This window comes from Micropterus salmoides, unplaced genomic scaffold, assembly GCF_014851395.1.
Source record: "Micropterus salmoides isolate LMB-PRFRI ecotype aquatic unplaced genomic scaffold, ASM1485139v1 Ms_hic_scaffold_13, whole genome shotgun sequence".
In the NCBI taxonomy this organism is placed as follows: Eukaryota; Metazoa; Chordata; class Actinopteri; order Centrarchiformes; family Centrarchidae; genus Micropterus; species Micropterus salmoides.
In genome coordinates this window covers 33512446-33529525 of record NW_024040374.1, presented here as the reverse complement: position 1 = coordinate 33529525, position 17080 = coordinate 33512446, and the positions used below count along the sequence as shown (strand labels likewise).

At 42.0% G+C, this 17080-nt stretch overlaps 1 pseudogene; it reads right to left on the bottom strand.

Moving 5' to 3' along the window:
- Positions 1-7494: 7494 nt before the first annotated feature.
- LOC119901280 lies at positions 7495-14987 on the bottom strand (annotated as a pseudogene).
- Between the last annotated feature and the right edge of the window lie 2093 nt (positions 14988-17080).

The following is a 17080-nucleotide window of genomic DNA, read 5'->3' as shown; positions in this document are numbered from 1 at the left end:
TTGGAAACTGATCTATAAACATAACTTTCCCCCTCATAACTCACCAATTTGGAACAATCGATGTATTCTGATAAGAAACGGCCTTTCTTTTTTAAAAACTGGATGGAGCAGGGAATATGGTCTATTCAACATCTAATGGATCACAGAAACATACTGGACTATGATGAGTTTAGGCATAAATACAGTGTAATATGTACTAGTAGAGAATACTGTGCTGTGATCGGAGCATATCCAAAAGCTCTTATTCAAATGGTTAGAGGGGCCTTAGTATACACACCGATGGTACTTAACCTTTCCACATTGTCTACTGAAGCATGCTCTTTTTTGGAAGAAATTAAGAACATTTAATGTTCTCTTGTAATATTTCTAAATTATTTTGGGAGGACTTCCAAGATTGGCTATTACATAGTAATCTGACCATACCAGCCTTGACATATAGTAATGTTAGATTGGGTCTTATAATGGAGGACAGAAAACTGGAATTTTTATAGAACAACCTGATGATTTTAGCGAAGTACTTTTTACACAAATGTAAATTCTTAAAAAACACCCCACATTTCATTGTTTTTCTGAAAGAGCCATCTTAGATTCAATGAAAATAGTTCATTCCAAGAAGGATATATTACTTTATACACTTTTGTTAGATTTGTCATTTATTTGGACCCCAACCAGAGGTTAAAATGGATACTTATTTTTTATTTAATTTTTTATTATTTCTTTCCAGTAATGTTTTGATCATTTGTTTGTCCCTTTCCTAGTTTCTAACTGTTTGTGTAGTCTATAAGTGCACTTGTAACTTGCACCTTATTTTTCATATACTTAGCCCTGGACTATATTTTTGGGGATAGAATTGTTGTTTTGTATTATGCAAAATAAATAAAGAAATGAAAAAAAAAACAACTAATAGCTCGAGGCCGGCGTCATCGGAGGTCGGATCGGGGTAAGGTCGGAGCCGCTCAGAGACCCGTGAATGGGAAGAGTGGACCCATCAAAATCCTGCTCTTCCGTCAACAGGAGATCGAGGGCTTCGTCCAGAGAGCGGGTGGACCGCCACACCTCCTCGTCCTGAACCGCAAGCTATCCGCCCGGCGCCGCCACTCTTCGGGTGGGGGGCATTACAAGACCCGTAGTGTTAAATGATAATGAGCTCCACCCTGTTTTTTCCAAAGCCAATCAGTTTGAACTGTTATCACCCAATCAGTAAATAACAAGAACAGACCACATTAATCCAACCCAGCACAAGGATGAGCTTCCTTACCTTAGCTAATAAAGTGACTCAATACATTTAAAATTACACAGACACTTGAGCTCACTGCTAATGACGCTGCCTTACAAGTAGAGTTTCTGTGGGTCGCAGGTTTGCGCCCTGTTCGCATCTTTTTTTATTGGGGGAGGATTTTCTGTTATCTGTTACAATGGCAATCGGTAAACTGAAGTTGTAAGCACACAAACCTTACTGTGTTTTCCTCTATTTTATTAACCTAATAGAACCAATCCAATATTAATGTACCGACTGTGCTTACTATAAGGTGCAACGTCTGCAGGCTTGAGAAAGGAGGATGGTTGGTGTGTGCAACTGACTGTTCAGCAAATGCACAACAAATACAAGCTTTGAATCTGCAGGGCCCTGTTTCAGAAAGCGGATTTAGTGAAAACTCTGAGTAAATTGAGCCCGAGATGAGGGAAACTCTGGGTTTTCGCTTTCAGAGAGCGAGATCAGATTAACTCTAGGTCCCCGGCAACTTACGCTGTGAACCTAACCTGCTCGGGAGGAGGTTTACTTCAACTAACGCTGAGTTTCTCTCCGACTCTTTGCGAGCTGGAAGTGGTTGACAAAAGTGACATTTTATTTACTGTCAATATCAAAGCACAGATTGGAACATGACGCATCTTTAAAAAAGCGTCATGTTCAACTCTACGAAATGAGCAAGATTTTATTAATGTCTAAAACTTCACACTCAGTTTGAACTTAGACACATTTTAAATTGCAAAAAATCATTAATAGGTATAGGCCTACTGAGTTGGACTGTGGCTTTACAATCACAGGTCCATGAAGAGCCTAAACTGTGTCTAATCTGTTCGATTAATATTTTTATCTTATTGTCACTGGCATTTAGTCCCGTCAGGTTCCAGCTGAATAAACAGGCCTGTAGCTATTTAAAATGAATAACAGGCTGGAGGAGAATTCCAGCTCTTTATCATTCATTAAGGAAATTCCAGTCTGCTAAATGATGAATCAGCAACGCTGTATAAAATGTAATATTAACGTATCAATCATGCGTTTTATAGCCAGTCATGGTCCGCATTGGCACGCATTCATTTTTCTAGCTCCACCCGATTAAAATAGAGGCTCTGGCTTTATTTACCCATTGCCATGGTGAATTGTAGTATCGGAGCTCCATTGATGGCTTTTTTCCATCCCCACGCACGCGCTTCCATCAGGCTCAACATACTCTGAGTTGACTGAACTTATTCTGACCGGCCTTTCTGAAACAGAAAACTTGGAGTTTGACAGCTCAGAGTTCGTCAACCCAGAGTTCAGGTTTACACTCAGAGTTTGTTGAACCTGCTTTCTGAAACAGGGCCCAGGTCTTGGCAGCACAGCAGAATGGGCGATCAGACCAAGGAGGCAGAAAAGCAAGTGTGTTCCTACATGATGCATATATCTGATTATCTTTTCAGCCATTTTCATGACATTGTGGATGGACTTCCCGTCCGGTGGAACAGTACAGCCCTACCACAGTTAGGTCTCATCCATTTCCCACTCATCAAACAGTCTAGATTCTATCGAAACTTGTACCACACCAGGTTTCAAGGTGCATCATGTAGGAACACACCTGCCTCCAGTGGTCTGATCGTCTGTGCTGCTGCATCCAAACCAAGAATGTCCTGAAGGAAGTAGGCCTAAGCATGTTGGTGACTTGATACATGAATAAATTGTTGGTTCGGATGTATATGCATTAAGTCTTTCGAGCCTGATACAAACGAATTTCTCTAGAAATTAAAATATACAAGAATGCATGTGTACTGTAGCCAAATCCTTAAAACGTCTACTTTATTGGTAGTGTGTGAGTGCCACCTAGTGGAGGTCTTGCATTATGTTTGGATTGTGCTGGGTTAGTTCTAATTTGTTAATAAAAGTAGGGGGAACACAGACGTTATTTACTTAAAATGTAGCTACAACACAGCGTTTCATTTTGCAAAATGAAAGTCCTTGGTTTTAATTTTTGGAGGTTAGTACACTCATTTTACCAGCAGCGAGATAGGACCTTCCACAAATGATAACCTGTTCAATGGGGACGTGAACCTGCAACCTGCCTCATAGAGCAAACTTCTCACTATGACTGTATAAGCTACAATTTATCTGTCTACCTTCAATATTTCCAAACAATGACATTGTCTAACAAATTTGTAAAGGGAATAGTGGCAAGGCTAGTTTATTTCTAAAGCACAATGCATACAAAGTGGAAATTCAAAGTGCTTTAGAAAAAATCCGATCAAAGTACACCAAGAATCTGCGTTAAAAGAACATAGAGAAATAAAAGATTAAAGTGGGCCTACTATAAAAATAAATAATAAAATATGCCTAAAGGATAAGAAAATCTACAGCATTCTGGATTCTGAGTGGAAAAGTAAGTGTTCATGATAGGCGTTTCTTTAGATAAACGATATACAACGCAATAATAGGTAGTTTCGTATAGCTTAATGGGTGCAACAGTTTTGCAGGTCAAATCTTACATTGGCGTGATTTAATTAGGACCAAAGTAAGATCCCATCTCTCTAACTATAGGCAACTCAAAGGTCTGGAGAGGTTTTCTTATGTGTCTGTGGCTTGCTTACAGACAACAGAGAGGTTTTGTAGTTCCTTCAACACACAACATAATAAATTTTAGGCCTATACTAAATATAATACACAATGAAACAATTTCTACAGTTATTTATACACATAAGCTATAAACATATAGGCTACGTATGCTATACACCCCGAACATGTATTGTATTGTATTGAAGAGTCCATCTTGACTGCGTTAGTGCACCAAGCATCATCGATGTAAAACACAGAGTCCACTTCTGCTCATCTTGCTAGAGTCTTGCGCTGACAGATCGAAACATGGACCAACTGCCAGTCTCTGAATTCATTTGTTTGGTCAACATGAGTCACATTTTGTCCAGACTGCATCTTTAGGAGCAGAATAAAGTCCAAGCTGGGCCAGCATGGCTCCTCTCCTGGCTCTCTGTCCTCTCCTCTGAGCGATCACTGCACCCGCGTGGTGCCTAGTCCGGTTGTTTGGGCCGGGTGGATCGTGGTCTGCTGGTCCTTAATCCAAAAACCCCGTCTTCATCTTCCAGTGACTTTATTTATGTCAGAGGTAACACATTGGCAATTAAGCTGGGAGGAAAGTGTAGCAAGTTTGAAGGAGCTAACGTTACCAGCTACTGCTTCTACAAGCGCTGCCGGTTGCCATAGAAATCAGAACAAGTTGGCTCATTTTAAATGGATTACCTGCAAAAAGACTAGAGACTCTCATACTAAAAAAACTAGAGAAAACCTATGCCCTGTGCTGCCATGACCTGCAGATTCAAAGCTTGTATTTGTTGTGCATTTGCTGAACAGTCAGTTGCACACACCAACCATCCTCCTTTCTCAAGCCTGCAGACGTTGCACCTTATAGTAAGCACAGTCGGTACATTAATATTGGATTGGTTCTATTAGGTTAATAAAATAGAGGAAAACACAGTAAGGTTTGTGTGCTTACAACTTCAGTTTACCGATTGCCATTGTAACAGAAAACAGAAAAACCTCCCCCAGTAAAAAAAGATGCGAACAGGGCGCAAACCTGCGACCCACAGAAACTCTACTTGTAAGGCAGCGTCATCAGCAGTGAGCTCAAGTGTCTGTAATTCTTAAATGAGTGTTTTTTAAAAATGTAAAACATCCTTGTGCTGGGTTGGATTAATGTGGTCTGTTCTTGTTATTTACTGATTGGGTGATAACAGTTCAAACTGATCGGCTTTGGAAAAACAGGGTGGAGCTCATTATCATTTAACACTACGGGTCTTGTAACGCGTTATGTTGCGCGTCATTGGGGACACTGACCCCGTAAAAAGCGGCGTTACATGAGCACAGAGTGGCGTTTTTTTCGCCGCCTCCAGACCGACGAAAAATCCGTCGTTGTTTACACAATTCCACAGCGCTTTTTACGGCGTCCTGGCCGTTTAAATGGCTGTTTTTTTTTTTAACAAAACGAGGTAGGAAAGTGGCGTATTGTGAGCCTTTTAGCGCTCCATAGAAGGCTGGGTCTCACCGTTGTATATATACATGGTGCGGACGTAAGAGAGGCCCACGCTTTGGGTGGGCATAGACTAAAATTCTCAGTGCCGCGCAGGCGCGCGGAAGAGGTAAACCCAATAGCCATAGCCTTAGAGGGCTGTGCCTATATGAAATAGAACTGAGCGGGTGCGCGCACGGGGGCAGCTCCTGTAGCAGCTGGGCTGGTAGCCATGGCAGCGAGGGAGAGCGACAGTCAGCTAGCCAATCATTGCATTCGGTCCGAATGAAACGAGTGGCTGTGTTTACTGCAGCACTGAGAGGACTACAGACAGCTGATTTTTATACTCTCTTTTTCATATGCATTGGTGTATATAGACAGTTTCAACAAATATGAAAAAAGGTTTTTAGAAGCAATTTGCCTACCCTGCCTTTAAATAACAAAGTCAATCAAAAATCAGCGTTGATAATGTGGCAGGCCGCCACAAATAAATCAGTGTGTGGGAAACGCCTACTGTAGAGGTTATCCAGCTGGATCTTTGCCTTTATGAAGGCGAGTGTGTCAGCATCTGTGACTGAAGTAAAATTAATTTGCTGAAGGCTGCAGTACATAACGTGAGGCTACACGCTGCAACATTATCCTGACTTTGATCAGGTTACAAGACCAGTAACAGCTCGCATGGGTCTCAGTTACTGTTGACAGTTTAAGATATATGCATATTAGCAAGTTATGGCATAAGAGAGAAAAGGCTTAATAGCCAATGGTAACTTACATGGTGATCAGCCTCCTTTATCCATCATGGTTGGTGAATTATTTTTTTTATTGTAGAAAACACTTAATGGCCAAAAGAAAGAAGGTAAGTGTGAGTCTTATTAAAGTGTGCATGTGCATCTGTATTGCAAGGATTTTGCTAAATGTGGTTGATGGATTTTATCGTTTGAGTTTGAGAACGTGCACCGCTTTAAATGTTGCCGCCACAAGGAATTGTGGGACGGCATTCTCTCCTTTCCTTTCGTAAAGGATGGTCAGGTGTACCCTATGCTAAAGGAGATATGAAAGGAAGCATTGAGGCTCCTTTCCTTAGCTGTTAGAGAATTCAAACAGCTGTTATCATGGCTGCCACTGAAATACTTTTTTTTTTTATCTAGAGAAACAGGGACAACGTACAATAAACATTAACCTCAATGGGGACGATGCATTGTACCGGGTTTTAGCTCAAGAGCTAATTTTCACCCGTAGTCCCTGGGCAGGCTGAAGTTAAGTTAAGATACATAAAAAACATACATGAATAATAAGATTTACAATGACAAAATAAAAATGTACAAAAGGAAATGTTCACACCTTTCATATATATACTTCCGGTTCACTTCACTCACTTAGGAACCTTCCTAAGAAAAAAAGACTTTTCGGTAGCAGCCAGTGAGTGGACCGTGAGTTGAGATTAGTTTACAGTATAATCCCAAACAATAAGGTATATATAAAGGTGAAAAAATGCTGTTTTAGTTATCTGTACCAAAACTCAGTGTCATATCAGTACCAATATTTAACATTTTATAACACCCATTAAAGGCAGATACCCGGTGTTTGTGTTGACCACCACTCTATCCCCTGATATATATCTTGCTCACATACCACACTGAAATAAGACTGACAACAGTCACAGGACCAGTGAAAGCACGGCAGCTTGTTGAGAGAAGCTTCAATTTATTCACTGAAACTCAAAGACAGTGTGCGCCCATGGGACAGTCACTCATTCAGAACAATGAGAAAATGAGGATTGTACAAATCACAGTTTGTCTAAACAGTCTCACTCATCACACAGGAAGGACGCATGTCCAAAAGCAGAGCTTTGGGAACTGACATGTTTTCAGGTAACGAATGATCGAATAAATTATGAAGGGGTCAATTAAAAACAAACAGTACTTCATCACACAGGAAGAATAAAAGTGCATGAACCAGACACCACTTCCATTACTGGACATCCCAACAAAGGCATTAGTAAAAAGTGATTGGCTCTGTGAGGAACTGCAGGATGCACTCACACCACGTTCAGTAAATCATATTAATTAACTTAGAAAATTCTCAACCAAAGCAGACACAAACAGAAGGAACACCTCTCTAATTTGGAGGCTAAAAAAAGAAGGGAATCAAAATATAAATCTCACCGTACCCCACCGTCCACCCCCCCCACCCCAACCTCGTCTGAATGAAAGGCTGCTGTATGAAAGGCCAGAGTCCATCCAGCGTTCGCTCATTTTCTGACGTTCTTTTGAACCTGTGGACAGAAGCACGCAGCAGTCCGCCTTTCCTCTACAACTCATCCTTCTGTTTGACGTCGCCATCCTCCTCTGTCCCAGCCTCATCGTCCCTCTCCTCATCGTGCTCGCCCTCCTCCTCCCCCTCCTCCTCCTCCTCCTCCTCCTCCTCCTCCCCTCCTCCTCCTCCCCATCATCATCACCATCTTCAGTGTCCTTCTTGCTCTTCTCCTCCTCCTCCCTCAGTTTCCTCTCCATATCCTCCTGTTCCTCCTTCATCTTCTTCTCTGGTCCCTGAGAAAGACACGTTGTTTTATGTCCTCTTAACAGAACAGGAGTATGCTTTTGAAGTGCTGCATTCCATTTAATGGCTATTCTCAAAATAACTGCAGGTATTTTGAGGTCATCACATTTTCATTCATGTCATGCTGCAGATGACTATTTAATTTGGATTCACTAAATATGTTCTTGATGTACATGTGTTCTTGGGAGTTAAATTGTGGCTAATGAATTAATTTAGACTGTGACCAAAGTTTATCTTCTCCCGGGGTTGACCACAGACACTGACTGCTGTCATTGGTAATGAAAAATATTCATTGTGCCGTTTACTCTAGAATACACAATATAGCTTATACTAGGCTCCACATACAGTTTTTCAGTACAGGCCTACCTTAGTAGCTCCCCAGGTTTCCTTCCCAAACTCCTGTGCTTCTTTGACATCATCAGTGATCAGGAAGTTGTCAAAAATGGTGCCAGATTTAACCTGAACAAACACACCAAACACATTAATATTGTTTACTCAATGAATTCACCTAAATGATTATTATTATCATCATCATCATCATCTTTCACCGTGGATTTATAAGCAAACAGCATGACACTAGTCTGTACGTATACTTCAACCCCAGAACTGTCAGCAGCACTTCTTACCTGCCACAGATCCAGGCCCAGTACTCCAATGTTATCAAACTTGTACATAGCGGCGTCATGAGTGTACTCTGGGTTGTCGATCTCAGGGTGAACCCATGCTCCCTTGTAGTCAGGGTTGTCTATCTGCTTGGGTTTCCATTCACCCTGAAAAGACAACAGGAGAGTGGTTAGGACTAGTGATGGTAGAGCTTGAAACACACTTTAGTCACAAGCCTTTAGCTGTGCCCAACTTTACCAAGTGGTGTATCACTAGTAAGTTATTTCATTATTTAAATTCTACTTAATTCTCCACGTTATTCGCTATTTGAATCTGCTCTCTTTTTCTTCTCCCCACATTCACACACAACTATCCTGCACCTCTGCTCGGTCACTCAAACACACCGGCTTGCCCCGTCTCTCTGTAGACTCTCTCATCAGCAGCAGGCTACACTTTGTAAAGTCACTGCGATTAATAAACTAACCTGCAAATCCGTTATCACAGCAACAGGTGCACCATATGTGGATGGAAACCAACGTGGTACTGAATGACATCTGCAGTGGTGTGTTCACTGTCACTCCATAATTGTAAAATTCTGCGTCTACCAGATCTCTCTCTGTGTTTCTCTGCAAAAATGCTAAAATGGGTCGCCAAATATACTTTGGCAGCTGTTAATATACCTGGGCGGCCCGCCCAAGTAAAGTATATATGTGGGAAACAACATTACACCGTACACCTATTTTATTGTCTTACAACTGCATGTCACTTGACTATTTTGGTCCAGTTCTGATTGAGTACATTGACAGACACTCCTTCTCCTGCCGTACCTTATACTCTGGGTTAGTGATCATAGGAGGCTCCCACTCTCCGTCCATGTCCTCATCCCAGTCTTCAGGCTTCTTTGCATCAGGGTCAGGAATGGTCTCTGGCTTGTCCCAGTCCTGGAAGACAGATATGGAGTTACCATATAACTAATTGTAAAAATGCAACGCTCTAACTAGGGCTGCAACTAACGACTATTTTGATAGTCGATTAATCTATCGATTATTGAAACGAATAATGACTATTCGCATTATGAATTGCAAAATTACACAATGCGTCTTATTTAGCTATCAGCTTTTAAATTTAACTTGAGGTTGTTTTAGGCATGCGCTAATTAACAGTCACAACAATAAAATAAATACTGCTTTCAAAAATGCATCTTTTAATGAACGTTTCTGCTGCAGCAACAGAAAGTTTACACGCCAGTACTGCAACACACCGGGACAAACTGACACCATATACGAAGAAAGGAATAACGTCATGCATTACATTTACCAAATTTACAGTTTATAATAATTATTAATTAACGATTTTATAGTAGACAGCATTTCACAACGTTTATATATTTTCCCCTAACTCAACAACTCACAAAACTCTGATTTTTTAAGGGAGTTAAAAAAAATCGCACAGACAGGAGAACCGTTTTCTCTTCTTTAGAAAGTATGAAATTGTCCGGTCTTGTCTAATCTTGCGCACTCGGCAGCAACATGTTCTCCAGCTGGGAACGTCGCCATGAGTGATGCATCGTTTGTGGTTGTAAAGTTGGGGCACATCTGGACTGTGAACGCGGCCGTTGTGTATCATAAATGTGCGACTCTCAGCGCCATTAACAATCAATCAAATTGTCCAAAGCAAACTGTATAGAAACCGTTGCAGCTCATAGAAGTAACACGGCTTTAACGGGAAGCTAGCTCGCTAACTAGCATACTGTTCGTTAGCAAGGAATTTAATAATCGATTTTTGTCAACTACGTCGACTAGTTGTTGCACCCCCAACACTAGCTAACAACAGCAATGTGACCTGGGCCCTGCACATGGAGAACTACCAAAGCTTGATTTGATTGTAGATTTTCTGACACAACGATTTGTCAGTTCTTCAAAGCTGTCTTGAAATGTATTGAGAAAATGTTGCAATGACAACAGTTCTGAAGATCAAACCAGTGATAGTGAATCTTATTCACAGCAACATCAAGACCAAGACTCTGAGGTGAAACCCAAACATGAGGTCAATATTAGATACAAACGAACCAATTCAAACAAATCAATCCTCAAAATGTGCTCAAAGTACCAAATTAGCTGGATGAGAACTACCACGATTATTTCAGCCTGATAACAGCAGTTATCCCTGGATTAGTGAGGCACGTTTGAAGAACAGGATTTGAGAGTTCCAGGTTTTGAAGTTAACCAAACATTTTGCAGCTAGCCCAGGTGTAACGTGCATTCATGGAAAGTTTCAAAAGTTTCATATCTTGTATTCTAGAAATACAATTAAGATTAACCTAAGCCATGATCTCTGACCTCAGGCTTGGTGTCAGTGGGGTCGTCGATCTTGGCCCTGTCGTCCCAGTCGCTGGGTTTCTTGGCATCTGGGTCCTTGATCTTCTTTGGGGGCAACATGTCCCAGTCGTCCTCCAGGGAGCCGGACTCCACCTTCTCATTGTTGATTTTCACTTCGTATGTCTGGTCGGGATTCAGGATGAGTGTGTACAGGTTGGTGAGCTCGTCATCCTGGAGAGAGAGGGAATTTAGAATGAGCAACCATCTCTCAAAATGTTCACAAAATTCACACTCACAAAAGACAAAAATCAAAACTAGTCAACAGACTTTGTGCAGTGGCTACCTTGCATTTGATGTCTTTCTTGATGAGGTGGTTCTGGCCCTTGTAGTTCAAGATCACGTGAACCTTCTTTGTGCTGTATCCACAGATGTCAGGCCCTGGAGACACGGGGCATGTTATGTTACTTATTTAATTTGAGGAAGGACGAATCACAGTAATGACTAAAAATGGAACAGCTGAATGTAAAAATTACTTGTTAGGAAAATGCATCAAGCATCCTTCCAGGTGATCTCTCCTCAAAAAACCCTGTGTTCTGAGGTCAGGTCTCCACAAGACAAGCACGACTCACCAAACATGATGTAATACTGGGAGTCTCCGTGCATGTCGCTCTGGTCGAGGTCAGAGGGGAAGATCTTGACATAGCCACCTCCGCAGTCAATCTTCTGTTCGTGCTTGATGGTGAACTGGATGACCAGGGGTTTTCCCTCATTGCTAAAGGGCTCAAAGCGGGCCGACAGTGCGTAAAAGCGGGCGTCCTGGCTGGTCTGGACACCTGGTGGGGGTGCAGATAAGACAAAAATATGAGAAAACAGCTGTCAGCAACCAGTGGCCTGTACTAGGAAGGGAGTTCAACATACTCAGAGTTAACTCAGGGTTATTAAGCAAACTCTGACCACCTACACTGGTGTTAAACTACGACGGTGAATAAGATGGTTAGTTGAGTCGGTGCTAACTTAATTGGAGTTGGTGCGCAGTCGGCTATGCAGGCAGAGTTTTTTGGCAATGACGCATGCTCCGTATTTTCCTCAGAAGAATGCCCGACAATAGTGTCGGGATATGATGAGTTTAAAGACATGTTAATGGCTAAATCTAACACCGTGGTGTCCGACAAAGCCAGGGAGGCTTGTTGGCATCTGTAGGCTTGAGTAAATCTGTAATTATTTTCAGTGTTCTTATTGTAGGCTAATTCTCTACTTAGTTTTTTATGGGCTGTCTATGAAGATTCTCAGTCATCCAGGTCATAGTTCTCCAACGAAGGTTAAAATCAAGGGCAACTGGACTTGGTTGAAGATACTGGAAGACGTTTTGTCCCTCATCCAAAGGACTTCTTCAGTTCTGACTGACTGGCAGGGAAACTCAGCTATTTAACCTCAGTGGGGTCGTTGGCCCGGGTCATCGATACCGCTGGTTCGTTAGTGTTCCTTGTTGCTGTGACGACGTTACAGTCGTTAAGACTACCTGTGGCCAAGACTGAATGACCATCGTTGGTATCTTCACCTGAGGCCAATAGGTTACGTTTGTTGAGTTTCCTATTTTATGGGCTCTTCTTTTGTGTATTATGATTAAGATATAAATGTACAACTGCACATAAGATCCAATGTAATGTAAAAAAAAAAAAAAAAAAAAAAAAAAAAAAAAAAGGAGCCAGCGGAGAGGGGGAATAATCCGAGACAAAATTGAATTTCCACGATTAATCTACTGTATAAGTAAAAAAAAAAAACTTGAATATTCTCTGACACACATTTATGAGAGAAACTTCACTTTGCAAGGCTGCAACAACACACACACACTTCTGCTGTGCATTAGGCATTCATTGGAAAGTTGTATTAAACTTTGTCATCAGATTTAGCAGTGAGGAAATATTTGAGTTTAGCCCACAATCACTATCATGCACCTCAGAGACTTTGCCATGGACTGGGCGTGTTCAGAAGAAATGTGATTTTTGATTTTTTGTGACTTTAATTTCAGGGAATTTCCGATTTTAGTTCTTGTAAATTTGACACTTTCATCTAGGATTTATTTTCTCGGTTTATTAACCCCCACCCTGGCTCACTCTAAATATATGAAAACACTTAGGAGAATTCAGTTACAGCCTACAGATGGGCTACATCTAAGAAACTGTCCCGTTAATTAAGATCTCCTCCCTAAAATCACCGAGGCTGCAGGGCTCGCTGTGTGAACGTAAATAACATTTCAGCTGCAACCCCAGTGGAACAAATCAGGATGAAATCTAAACATATTTTATCAAGTGATGTCTATAATAGCCTACTTCTCATCATTAACACTGAGTACAGATGTGGTGTGTAGTCCACGTGCAGAGTAACCTCGAGTTAACCACCAGCAAAACCTGCTCGGAGCAGTGTAGAGATGCGGTGTAAATTGCCATGGCAACAGACCTCGGTTAACACCTATCCACCTTTCGTAGTACAGGTTAATCAGGAAGTTACACCCGACGTCACAAAGTTACTCCTGAAGTTACCTGGATAAGCCAGTTACCCTGCTTCGTAGTACAGGCCACTGGGCTCAAACCTCTCCACAGCTTTTGCCTGTGAATGTGTACCGGTTTCTTGTTGATCAGGTTTCATTCGTAAACGTTTACCCACATAATATATATTTTTTCTGTGACCTCCTGTAGTGCTTCAGGATATCAACAAGCCTTGATTACCAACTGAGTAAATTGGTTAATTGACACAAGGCCCTGGTACTCCAGGATCCCCAAAAGTTCCAGAATTACTGTGCATCGACTTGTTTGTGCAAAAGTACGGTACCAACGGACATGATTTTTCCTTGAAGAGGGGCCTGATGTCAAAAAAATATATTTTTTATGCATAATAAATTAATTTGTGTTCAGTCAAATTACCAGAGAGTACACCTGGGGCCTGGGAGTACACTGACAAAGAAAGGTGTGGCAAAAGTATGAAGAGTTGGGGGTGTTGATAGGACCACTGTGGATCATTTTTGCCCCAGGGCCCTCTGGTCCGTTCTTCCAGTCCTGGATATAATCTCACACTTTACAGGACAATTCTTGGTGAAGTGGCTGTACTGGAGGAGGATATACACACAAAGCACTTTACCTACATTTGCATGACAAGACACTATCTGCAAGTATTTTGAGATATGCAAATGCATCCATTTCAGACAAATGCATTTGGATCAACTGTGTCTATGGCAGAATATATAATAATTACCTTTATCAGCCTCAGCATCCCCATAGAACTTTCCAGCGCTCAGTTTCCATTGGCCATAGTCTGACTTGTGCTTTGACTCGAGCCAGCGGCTTTTCCATCCATCTGAAACACAGCAATCCACCTCAACTGGTTACTGACTTCCTTCCTTTTCCTGTTAGCTGACACAACCAAACTGCATTACACATCTATTACACTGCCTGCTCCAGACACAAGTGCATTTAAAGACTAAACCCACTCACGCTGCTGTTACCTTGGTAGTTAACAGGGCTCCTGGCTTTTTGTTTGGTTTTTTACATTTCCTTTGAGGTTCTACTTGTGTTCTAACTGGTTCTAACTGGTTCATCACATTGAGGTCAGGCAGTTCAAACGTTACTGCAGCCGAACTGGACTTCACCTGGAAGCATTCAATCTGTTCAGCGCGATATCAAAAGTGAAAGAATATTTGAACTCAAGTAACGTTACGAGGAATTATTTGGTATTCATTTTGCTTCACTAAATTCAGACAGCGTCCATTTAAAAAAATATTACAGTATTTACTTAACTGCTGTGTTACGCTATTTTAGCTAACATTATATCTGACTTAACTAATAGACATAACGTGGCCTAGCCTGTTTATTAGTGTCATTACTGCAGTAGGCCTAAGGTTATTTTAAAGAAATATGTTCTTTAAAAAGCCACACACTGAAGACAAACTACCAAACGATACTGTTCTAGTCAGTTAAGCCAGCCACTTTAACAAAACAAAATGTTTAGGACAAGAAGACATGGAACCGGCGGTACTGCACCTCCATCCAGAAACTGTTCCTTGAAGTAGACAGTAGCGTCAATGCTGACAGCTATGGATGCAAAAACTGCAAAAACCGCCGCTGGAAGCTTCATGTCGGGGGCCGCTGTCCGGTGCCAGGGAGGGAGAGATGCAACTGTGGAGTGAAAAGAGCTCAGGTTATAACGCCTGGAGGAAATGTAACCGGACTATTTCAACAGTGATGAGCGCTGCACAGATGGCCGCGGCTCATTGGACGAGCCTCTCGCCAATGAAATGAGACCACGAGTTACTTTTCGGCAACGCTCGGGTTGCATCGGACGAAGATCGGAGAGGGGCGGAGTGGGTGCTGGCAGAGACTCTGGGGCTGCGGTCGAAATGTAAAAAAAAATCTCCTTTCCTAACCCCTTTTCCGTGACCTTGATGGAAGACATCATGAGGCCAAGGAAAGATGTGAAGTAGAATTCATAAGGACTTAGCAAAAGAGCAACCGGGCTCAGAGAGTCCGGTTGCTCTTTTCTAGGCGACGTAATTATGCGACGGCGGATTTTACTGACGTGACCTGCCGTGATGAAACTACAATGTTCTTAACATGGACTACAAAAAGCGCATCTTTGACACTGCGCCCCATGTTGTTGTAATGCAGGCCGTCTAAAGGTGGACAACACGGTGGAATATTAGGCTACTTCATAACCAAGATAGCAAAAAGGCAAAGGTCTATAGGTACCAGTCACCAAATAATGCTTAGTGAATATACAGTGCCTTGCAAAAGTATTCACTCCTTTGGGTTTTACCTCTTTTGTTACATTACAGCCTTTTGTTCAATGTTTGTTTAATCTGAATTTTATGTGATGGACCAGAACACAATAGTCTAAGTTGGTGAAGTGAAGTGAGAAAAATATATACATAAAACTATTTTTTAGAAATAAAAAACTGAAAATTGGCATGTGCATATGTATTCACTCCTTTTGTTATGAAGCCCATAAAAAGCTCTGGTGAAACCAATTACCTTCAGAAGTCACATAAAAACTGAAATGATGTCCACCTGTGTGCAATCACATGTGTGTCACGTGATCTGTCAGTACATACACACCTTTTTTGAAAGGCCCCAGAGGCTGCAACACCTAAGCAAGAGGCACCACTAACCAAACACTGCCATGAAGCCCAAAGAATCCAATGTTGCAGAGAAGTACAAGTCAGGGTTAGGTTATAAAAAAATATCCAAATCTTTGATGATCCCCAGGAGCACCATCAGATCTATCATAACCAAATGGAAAGAACATGGCACAACAGCAAACCTGCCAAGAGACGGCCGCCCACCAAACCTCACGGACTGGGCAAGGAGGATATTAATCAGAGAGGCAGCACAGAGACCTACGGTCACCCTGGAGGAGCTGCAGAGTTCCACAGCAGAGACTGGAGTATCTGCACATAGGGCGACAATAAGCCGTACGCTCCATAGAGTTGGGCTTTATGGCTGAGTGGCCAGAAGAAAGCCTTTCAGCAAAAAACAAAAAGGCATGTGGGAAACGCTATGTCTGGCGCAAACCCAACACATCACATCACATTAGCCAAAGAACACCATCCCCACAGTGAAACATGGAGGTGGCAGCATCATGCTGTGGGGAAGTTTTTCAGCAGCCGGGACTGGGAAAGATGGATGGTGCTAAATACAGGGATATTCTTGAGCAAAACCTGTACAACTCTATGTGTGATTTGAGGCTAGGACGGAGGTTCACCTTCCAGCAGGACAACGACCCCAAACACACTGCTAAAGCAACACTTGAGTGGTTTAAGGGGAAACGTGTAAATGTGTTGGAATGGCCTAGTCAAAGCCCAGACCTCAATCCAATAGAAACTCTGTGGTCAGACTTAAAGATTGCTGTTCACAAGCGCAAACCATCCGACTTGAAGGAGCTGGAGCAGTTTTGCAAGGAGGAATGGGCAAAAATCCCAGTGGTAAGATGTGGCAAGCTCATAGAGACCTATCCAAAGCTGATGATACACAGAGCAACTTTTAGAGCAATCGTGCAGGGCGACGTTGCCATCAGTGGTAATGAGTAAAGATTACTACCATAATCCCCTTCTCCCACCACTCCGCCACCCTCCCCGCACCGCCACTATCCGTTCAATACAGTCGGACTTGCCACTAGCAAGATTGCCCCATTGCTCAAAAAGTTGCCCCGTGTATCATCAGCTTTAGAGCTGTGATTGCTGCAAAAGGTGGCTCTATAAAGTATTGACTTTATGGGGGGTGAATAGTTTTTTCTTTTTCTGTTATTTTGTCCTATTTGTTGTATGCTTCACAATAAAAAAAC